Source organism: Rhineura floridana, chromosome 3, assembly GCF_030035675.1.
Source record: "Rhineura floridana isolate rRhiFlo1 chromosome 3, rRhiFlo1.hap2, whole genome shotgun sequence".
Lineage (NCBI taxonomy): Eukaryota > Metazoa > Chordata > Lepidosauria > Squamata > Rhineuridae > Rhineura > Rhineura floridana.
In genome coordinates, this window is record NC_084482.1 from 131,122,418 (window position 1) to 131,132,432 (window position 10,015).

A 10,015-nucleotide genomic window follows, 5' to 3' on the forward strand; every position below is an offset into this window, starting at 1 on the left:
CATGTACTTAAGGAAGGAGAAAAACTTGCCCCTTTGTCTCCCTATTGACTGCACATTGCTAGAGCATTAGAGTTGGGAAAGCATGATAATTTAATTTGCCATATGTACCTCCTGATATAAATAAAAGATCATCTGCTGGAGTGTACTAAGAAGAAATAGGCTTCATTTTAAGTCTTGTGACCCAAAATGTCCTAATGCCAGAATAGGCCTATAAACCAGGCTACTTTAAAAAGTCTGGGGCAAAAAAAAAGTAAAATGCTTATTTTACAGCTCAATCCTATGTGTGCTTATTTGGAGGCAACTCCCATTGTGTTCAGTGTTGCTTACTCTCTGGTAATTGCCCATAGGATTGCAGCCTTAGGCACCCATATTTGAAAGTGTAGAATGTTTCAGTTAAAGAGTTGAATGACTACCATTATGAGTGACACACAATAGCAATATGAGAAGTTAATGAATAACTATTAATATGAGTGATACATAATAGAAATGTCCTGATAAGAGTCTCCTTTTGGAGATTGGGAACTACGTGTATGTCTGCATCAGCAAACCGATGTTCATAGAGTCATTTTGTTGTTCAACCCAATTTGCTATCTTCACTGTTGCCCCTTTATGGGACATAGTGCCTCTTGTCTCAAGTAAGTTTAGTCAAAAACAAATAGCAGCTTGCTACTTGAATCACAAATGATGTATTGCTTTTGGGATTCAAGGTGCTAAATCCCATATCATGTATTAACAAGTTAACGCTGCTTCTTTGTGCAATGGAAAGTCTTAGTTCATGGCACAGACTGCATATCAGCAAACACTGCACAGGTACAGCCTGCCATTGCTGCATTGTGTTTCTGTTCTAATTTAAGAAAGAGATCCCTCCTTTGGTCATCATGTGAATTGTGCAGTTCTGATCCCTGCATTGCAGATGCTGCTAGAGAGAAACTGCTTCTTATGATGGGGAAGGGAAGGAGCTGCCAGTGAGGCTGTGATACATGACCCGTATGGATCATCATTATATTCCTCCTCCCTTTCATAGGTACATGGTTAGCAAGGAGGGTATATAATACTTGGAGGTACAGCATATAGTATAGAATATATTTTTTAGAATCCTTAACTTGAAAGGGACAATCAACCAGTAAGTCTCTGTGCAAGTGCCATTAAAGAGGTTCCACCCTCTCCCCGATGCTGTTTAACATCTATATAAAGCCGCTGGGAGCTATCATAAGGAGATGTGGGCTGCAATATCATCAGTATGCGGATGACACACAGCTCTGTCTCTCGTTCAAGTCTTCACTGGGGTTGGCTGTGGAAACCCTGTCCAATTGCCTGGAGTCGGTGAGTGGCTGGATGGGAAGGAATAAGCTGAAGCTGAACCCTGACAAAACCGAGGTGCTGTTCGTGGGAGACAAGAGAAGGCTGGGGGATGTTAACTTGGTGCTTAATGGGGTACAACTGCCCCTGAAAGACCAAGACCGCAGCCTGGGGGTCATTCTTGACTCCCAGCTGTCCATGGAGGCTCAGGTCTCGGCTGTGAGCTAGGCGGCGTATCAACTCCATTTGATACGAAGGCTGCGCCCCTACCTTCCAAACCATCTGCTCCCATTGGTGATACATCCCCTGGTCTCCTCTCGCCTAGACTACTGTAATGCGCTGTACGTGGGGTTACCCTTGAAAATGGTCCGGGAGCTGCAACTGGTACAGAATGTGGTGGCTCACCTGATTAAGGGTAGGCGCCGCCGAGACCACATTACTCCAGTGCTGAAGGAGTTGCACTGGTTACCAGTTGCTTTCTGAGCCCAATTCAAGGTGTTGGTTTTGACCTTTAAAACTCTGTATGGTTTCGGCCCAGTCTATCTGAAAGAGCGCCTCCAGCATCATCAATGTTGCTGCCCAAGAAGATCAGCCTCAAAAGACCTCCTCTCCATCCCACCAGTTAAAACAGCTAGACTGGTGAGAACTAGGGAGAGGGCTTTTTCAATTGTGGCACCCACTCTATGGAATTCCCTCCCAAATGACATCCGCCATGCCCCCTCCATAATGAGCTTCCACCGGACCCTGAAAACCTGGCTCTTCAGGCAGGCCTTTGGGGTGGGTTAGATTTTAGTGTTACTGTTGGAATTTTAAGGCTCTAATGTGAACTATATGTTTTTATGTTGTGCATTGCCCAGAGTGGCTGGACAACCAGCCAGATGGGCGACTAATAAATAAATAAATAACCTGGTGGCTTCATCTCAAAGTGTATATCTCCCTACCACATAGTAAACATACTTTTTCACAGATAGAAACCTCAAATCTTCATGGCTTCCACCATGAGATGCAAATCTTGGTATCTTCTGTTCACATTCAGAAGATAAGTACTGCAGCCCAACAAAAAATACAAATGTATAAGGAATGAACATGGAGATAATTAACACTATCATTTAATCCCAAGAGTTCTATCTTCCACTATACCTGTGAGCTTATTTGTTAGGATTTGGTGATTTAACACATACTGTTCCTCTATAGGCATACTTTTTCTAAATTTGCTTGCTGGCCAAATGAAGATACAGGCATCAGATTTGGACATATTAGAAAACTTTAAATTTGCTTATTGTATTCACTGTCAAAAGGCCAGAAATATACAAACATGATGTTGAAAGAAAAATATAATGCAGATATTAAAACATATTTAAATTTTTAAAACTCAAAAATGTGTTCAGTTTTATTGATGTAATATGATATACTTTGAGCAGGACTGGTTTGGATCATAACTTTTGTTTTCCACCAGATGGTGTATTGTACCTGAAAATCTTCCAGTAAAGACTGATTTGCACTTTACGGGGCACTGTTGGCATAGTGATGCTTGCAGCAATAAATGTGGGAAAGGGAGATGAAAATCCCCAAGCATTCGGCTGGTACCTGATGCTATTATATCTATTTCAGTTTGATTTCAGTAATCTCAGAGGTCAACATGCCCAAAGAAAATAGTTTTTAGAGTAGATCACGTTTCAAAAAGCAGACTGCATTTATCCAGCAATTGTGAATGACTAGGAAATGGCTAAACTGGTTAGTATTATTTTTAATTGAGGAGGTAGGGGAAGGGAAGGATGTGCTCAGTACCCATAAAGCTCTTCTGTGCACTGCAAATTCGTAAGTGATGGGGGGAAAGCCAGAGGCTCTGGTATTTATCTCACTTTTCCCTTGTGAAACTAATGCAGGTAGGCATACGCTAACTGGGCTAGAGGATCAATTTCATTATGCTTGTCTTTTTTAATATAAAATAGCAGTATGTCTTTGAAATGACTGCCGTAGCCCACAAATGGACAAATTAAAATGTTCAATTGTCATTTATTTATTTAATTAATTAAATTTTTATACCGCCCCACTAGCATAGCTCTCTGGGCGGTGAACAACAAGCAATACAAATATATACAATAAAATCCAATAATACCATACAGCAAAAGTACAGAGAATGAAAGATCTAAAAACAATTACAACACACTTTAAAACTGAATTAAGTTAAATTAAAAGCCCTAGAAAAGAGGAGGGTTTTAACCTGGCGCCGAAAAGACAGCAGCGTCGGCGCCAAGTGCACCTCATTGGCGAGACTGTTCCACAGTTCGGGGGCCACCACTGAGAAGGCCCTAGTTCTTGTTACCACCCTCCGAGCTTCTCTGTGGCTCGGAGGAAGGCCTTTGATATCGAGCGCAGTGTACGGGCAGGTTCCTATTGGGAGAGGCGTTCCAACAGGTATTGTGGTCCCGCGCCGTATAAGACTTTATAGGTCAATACCAGCACTTTGAATCTGGCTCGGAAGCAAATTGGAAGCCAGTGCAAGCGGGCCAGAAGAGGTGTTATGTGTTCGGACCGCTTGGTCCTCGTTATCAATCTGGCAGCCACGTTTTGCACAAGCTGTAGCTTCCAAACTGTCTTCAGAGGCAGCCCTACGTAGAGCGCATTGCAGTAATCCAATCGTGAGGTTACCAGAGCATGTACCACTGATGTGAGGTCCTCCCTGCTCAGATAGGGACGTAGCTGGGCTACCAACCGAAGATGGTAGAACGCATTCCGTGCCACCGAGGCTACTTGAGCCTCCAGTGACAGGGAAGGATCTAAAAGAACTCCCAGACTACGAACCTGCTCCTTTAGGGGAAGTGTAACCCCGTCCAGGACAGGGTATATATCCACCGTCTGATCAGAGAAACCACGTACCAACAGCATCTCAGTCTTGTCTGGATTGAGCCTCTGTTAGCTCTCATCCAGTCCATTATCAAGGCCAGGCAACGGTTCAGCACATTGACAGCCTCACCTGAAGAGGATGAAAAGGAGAAGTAGAGTTGTGTGTCATCAGCATACTGATGACAACGCACTCCAAAACTCCTGATGACCGCACCCAACGGCTTCATGTAGATGTTGAAAAGCATGGGAGACAGAACCGACCCCTGCGGTACTCCACATTGGAGAGCCCACGGTGTCGAGCAATGTTCCCCAAGCACTACCTTCTGGAGACGACCCGCCAAGTAGGAGCGGAACCACTGCCAAGCAGTACCACCAACTCCCAACTCTGCGAGCCTCTCCAGAAGGATACCATGGTCGATGGTATCAAAAGCTGCTGAGAGATCAAGGAGAATCAACAGAGTTACACTCCCTCTGTCCCTCTCCCGACATAGGTCATCATACAGGGCGACCAAGGCTGTCTCCGTGCCGAAACCAGGCCTGAAACCCGATTGAAATGGGTCTAGATAATCGGTTTCATCCAACAGTGCCTGGAGCTGGCCGGCGACCACTCGCTCCAAGATCTTGCCCAGGAATGGAACATGTGCTACTGGTCTGTAGCTGTTGAAATTATCTGGGTCCAAGGAAGGTTTTTTCAGAAGTGGTCTCACTGCCGCCTCTTTCAGACGGCCAGGAACCACTCCCTCTCGTAAAGAGGCGTTTATCACCTCCCTGGCCCAACTAGCTGTTCCATCCCTGCTAGTTTTTATTAGCCAAGAGGGGCAAGGATCCAGTACCGGAGTGGTTGCACGTACCTGTCCAAGCACCTTGTCCACGTCCTCGAGCTGAACGAACTGAAACTCATCCAATAAAACATGACAGGACTGTGCTCCGGACACCTCATTAGGATCAACTGCTATAAACTGGGAGTCTAAGTCCCGACGGATGCAGAAGATCTTATTTTGAAAGTGTCCAGCAAACTCCTCACAGCGGGCCACCGATGACTCTATCATGTCCTGAGGGCCAGAATGAAGTAGCCCTCGGATTACTCATGACATGTACTCATGACATAAAAGAGAATGTTGAATTGGTTACAAAAAGCAGGTGTAAATCTCTGGTATCACTGTAAAAAGTACACAACTGAACATTCTGTGCTGTGCAACATCTGTTTTATGAACATGGTAACGGATGTGGAAGTGAAACTGGCAAAAACTTTCAGGGTAGGCCACTCTAAAGCAAATAAGAAAAAATTTCAGCAAAAATTTCGTAAGACAGAGAAAATGGGTAACAAACTGACAGTGGAAATTACATATTGGTCAGTATTTGGTGAAATAATCTGTTCTTGCTATGCTTACATCAGAACAAAATTAGTTGAACAGTCTTAAAGCCAAGGGAAAGATCCTGGAATAACTGGTCAGCTTGTGGAAAGCATCCGCTCAATTTGCTGCAGCTGTCAAAAAAGCAAAGGTGAATGTTAGGGACTGCTAGGGAAGGCTGGGGAGTGAACCACAGGGAACTGACTACTTTTGTGTTGTTGCTCTGTGTTCCATTGTAGTTCCTTTGATTGATGTATCTGGTACTGGCTAAATAAACAATAATATATTAGGGAAACTGCTGGTCTGACCCAGTAAGGGTGTTCTTGTATGGATCTGAATCTGCTTTGTAATATACCATACAGGTAGACAGGGCACGCTTAGTTACCCAATAATATTGGGGGGGGGAGGAGGAATATTGTTTAAAAAATGTGAAACATAGGTGGGATCAAAATTGCCTGGAATAGACAAAGCCCAGTCACATCTGGGATTTGACCTGGATCTAGCTGGGCCTCAAAGCTTGTATGTCACACTGGACACTTTCCTCCCATCATAGAAATCAAGCCAGGTGTGGAGTGGCATAATTCTGACTTGTGCTTCTTACACCACAGTGCAAACATCCACATGGTGCAATGAGATGTTTGGAAAAGGACATCATATGGGAACAGCGTGATTTCCCTATTAAGAGGGAAAGCTGTTTCCACAACAGCCTGTTGAGGTTGCATGCAAATATTTGCAGAAGCCCCCTTACTCTGCCGCCCTGCTGTCTCCACTCCACTCAAAACACAACAGCAAGCAGAGTAACTTAAAGGAAGCCATCAAAATTGAGATCAGATGAGATGCAAAAATATTGTGCTTTGAGTCTGAACTTTCCCTCCCCTCACAGATGAGATCCACGTCTCCCATGGCAGGGGCTCTCTCTTGGGCCCTCAAGCCTGCTCAACTTGATAGAAGACAATGAGTGAGCAATTGTGATGACAGGCATAATGAGGTGAGATGAATTAGTGGTGGACATGTCTCAATAGTTCAGTTCAATTTCTTGATGTCAGGTTGTCATGCATCTTAACCCTTTAAAATGGCACAGGGTCTTTTATTCTGTTTCTTATGCCAAGGATGCAATCGGATAAGAACTAGACCAATTGCCCCATAATTGCTTGGCCTTACGAGGCTAAAGGGGAGACTTGGAGGATCTAGAGTAGGGCTATCAATGGCTACTAGCCATGATGGCTGTGCTCTGCCACCCTAGTCAGAGGCAGCATGCTTCTGAAAACCAGTTGCCGGAAGCCTCAGGAAGGGAGAGTGTTCTTGCACTCGGGTCCTGCTTGCGGGCTTCCCCCAGGCACCTGGTTGGCCACTGTGAGAACAGGATGCTGGACTAGATGGGCCACTGGCCTGATCCAGCAGGCTCTTCTTATGTTCTTAGAGTAGCTCTATCTCAAAGAAAGTATAGTGTTTCAGCTTCCTGTTTTCACATTGGCAAACCTATTTTAGAATATTAATGTGGGAGAATGCTGTAATTTGAAGCTGAATCAGTGGTGCAATTCCTAGGACTAAAAGCAACAATTAATTTGATAGATTTAAATTTAGTGACAGATTTAAAATGGCCTTTAAAAAACATATTTTAACAATAGTGATACCCCATGAATAGAGATGGTGGCATCTTCACAAGGAATCTATTAATTTTTTTTTTGATTCAGGTAATGCACTGAAGTTGGTTGTTCAGAAACTATTTTTTTTATCTGTAGGAAAGGAACCTTTTTTGCTTCAGTAGTTTCAGAATGACCCTGTGTTAAGGAAGCTATTGGGAACTGGATAGATAAGGATGCAATCATACTTACTAAAGATTTGCCAATGTGAAAACAGGAAGCTGAAACACCAGCTTGGATAGCTTTCTTTGAGTTAGGGCACTTGAATACCTTGGGTGAGGAGGGGGTTAGGGTCTCCAGCTGGCTGCCCGATGATGTTGGCAAAGCCACAGGGCCCTGCCTCTGGAATTACTACCCAAATAAATCCCTCAGAACAGTGGTAATGAGGTAGACCTCACCTCAAAAAAGTTGTTGAGCAGTGAAAAGAGCATTCACCAAGAATAACAATTTAGCTACTAGGAAGCTAACATCTCCCAGCTAAAAATAACCGAGAGTGGTTCCATGCTGTGAGGTGGCAACTACATTAGCTGTGTAGTTAATGGTTGTCTAGTTAAACAACTATAATTCATTTCTCGGTGAGCTAAAATTAGGTCACATCTTTACTGTACGTGAGACTCTTGAAAGATAAGGTATTGTGCAGTTTGTAAATGATGACTCCGATAGCTCATGTAGGAAAGGTGGGTAGAATTCTCAAATATGTGGTGAGGCATGCAAGCAGTCTCCATCCAAATTTTGATAGTCATTAGCATCATAGCTACTATTGTCCAGCAGTGCTACCTAGTTCAGGTGAGGGGAGCCTTTGGCCCTGCAGATATGGCTGAACTACAATCCCCATCACCCCTGGCCATTGGCCATGCTTGCTGGAGGTGATGGGAGTTGTAGTTAAGCAACATCTAGAGCAGTGATTCTCAAACGGTGCGCCCAGGCACACTGGTGCGCCCCAAGAGGTGGCTAGGGGTGCCTCAAATATTATGAAAGTATATTTTAAAAATGAGAAGAAACCCATTTGTATAGGGTAAGTAATAGTTTTCTGTAGTTTAAGTTATTTTTATTCATAGTTTAAAATATATTAATATATTTTTAATTTTGTACACAAAGTGCGCCAGGAAATTTTTATATGTTTTACAGTGAGCCACGAACCAAAAAAGTTTGAGAACCACTGAGCTAGAGAGCCAAAGGTTCCCCACACGTGATCTGGTTGATTCTAGAGGCCATATCCTTCCTACTTTCTCTGTGTCCCAGTTCAGCTACATTTTGCTCTGTCCACCTTATGACTGAATCTGAATCCACCTTCTGACTGGACCTCCTGCATCTGAATAAGGAGAGCATTGCAGATATTATAGCTTACTGTTATATATTTTTTATTTATTAGATTTAAATCCCACACTTCCTCGCAGTAGGAGCCCAGGGCAGCCATTCTTTACATTGAGAGGTTCCCAGTTCAATCTTTGACATCTCCAGTTGATCTCTTGTAGCAGGGATAGGAGACCTTGATATATGAGTAGTGTATTAAATAGACCAGTAGCCTGACTCAGGCTGGACTGTACATGAAGTTGTACAATGGACTGTACCACTTTAGCCTGCAAGTGGGAGATCTACAGTAGGAGACCTTAAAATAAAACCTGCAGTAAAAACAAAGGAAACAGGAGTTTCCAAACAGTGAGAGTAGACAAAAGGGCAACTTTTAAAAGATAGGGTCAAACAACAGCAGACGATAAGTGTGAAACCCAGCCTATGAGAGGTTGTTGGGCATCTGGTTTTAGGTGTAGCTGTGATAGCATTACTTGTTTCAGGTGGGAATAACAGATGATCCGTTCTGTAATCATCACATTCACTGATTTTATAACGTGATAATCTAATAAAGAACCAAATATATTTTGTGTTAGCACCCCCTGCCTAAAGAGCTTTAAGTGCTGTGTTCAGATGTCATGTTAGGCCCTGATCCAAGCAAAACACCAACTGGTCTTTCAGTGAAATCCAGAGCTTAAAGGGATCAGAATGAATGAAACTAGGCCTTTGATGCTACTCAGATTCTTTGTGTTTGCTTTTGCTTCTTTGCACAGAATGGAATGGCCTATCCAAAGTAGTGGTACCTTAGAGCCCCCATATATATTGAACATCCAAGGAATGTAGGGCATGAGAGCCAGTGTGGTGTAATGGTTAGGGTGTTGGACTATGACCTGGGGGACCAGCGTTTGAATCCTCCCTCAGCCATGAAGCTCACTGGGTGACCTTGAGCCAGTCACTGTCTCTAAGCCTTACCTATCTCACAGGCTTGTTGTGAGGGTAAAAAGGGAAAGGGAGACCCATGTGCACCACCTTGACCTCCTTGGAGGAAAGTGGGATATAAAGGTAAGAAATAAAAACAGCCGTAGAAGTTATAGAAAGGGTTCTTGGGGAAGAGATGACTGAACCTGGGTACAGGGGAAGGAAGCTCCTGAAAGTGGCAGCTTTCATTTCCATTAGGGAAACTGCCTTTTATTGAACATAATAATTGCCTCACTGGATCAGACTGAAGAATTTTGTTTTTCCATGGTCAACAGCTTCTGGGAGTTCGTAAGCAGGGCATGATGACAATGGCCGTCTCCTGCTATTTGTGCACAGCATCTGGTATTCTGAGGTAAACTTCTAGTTGGATTACTGCCGTGGCAGCTTAAGTGTTAAAAATCAATGGCCTGGCATGAAAAAGATATATTCCCTCCAAACTAGATTTCTGGCTGACAAATTTGGAGAATAAAATTTTCCAGCTGTTCACAAAGAGGCTGAACAGTTGGCATCTGCAGAGCAAGTTTCTTGATCTCCCATACAAGTGCCCCAACTTCATTCTGGAAGAATGCTCAGCTGTATTCAGTTCTTTCATCCTTAGATGATGGC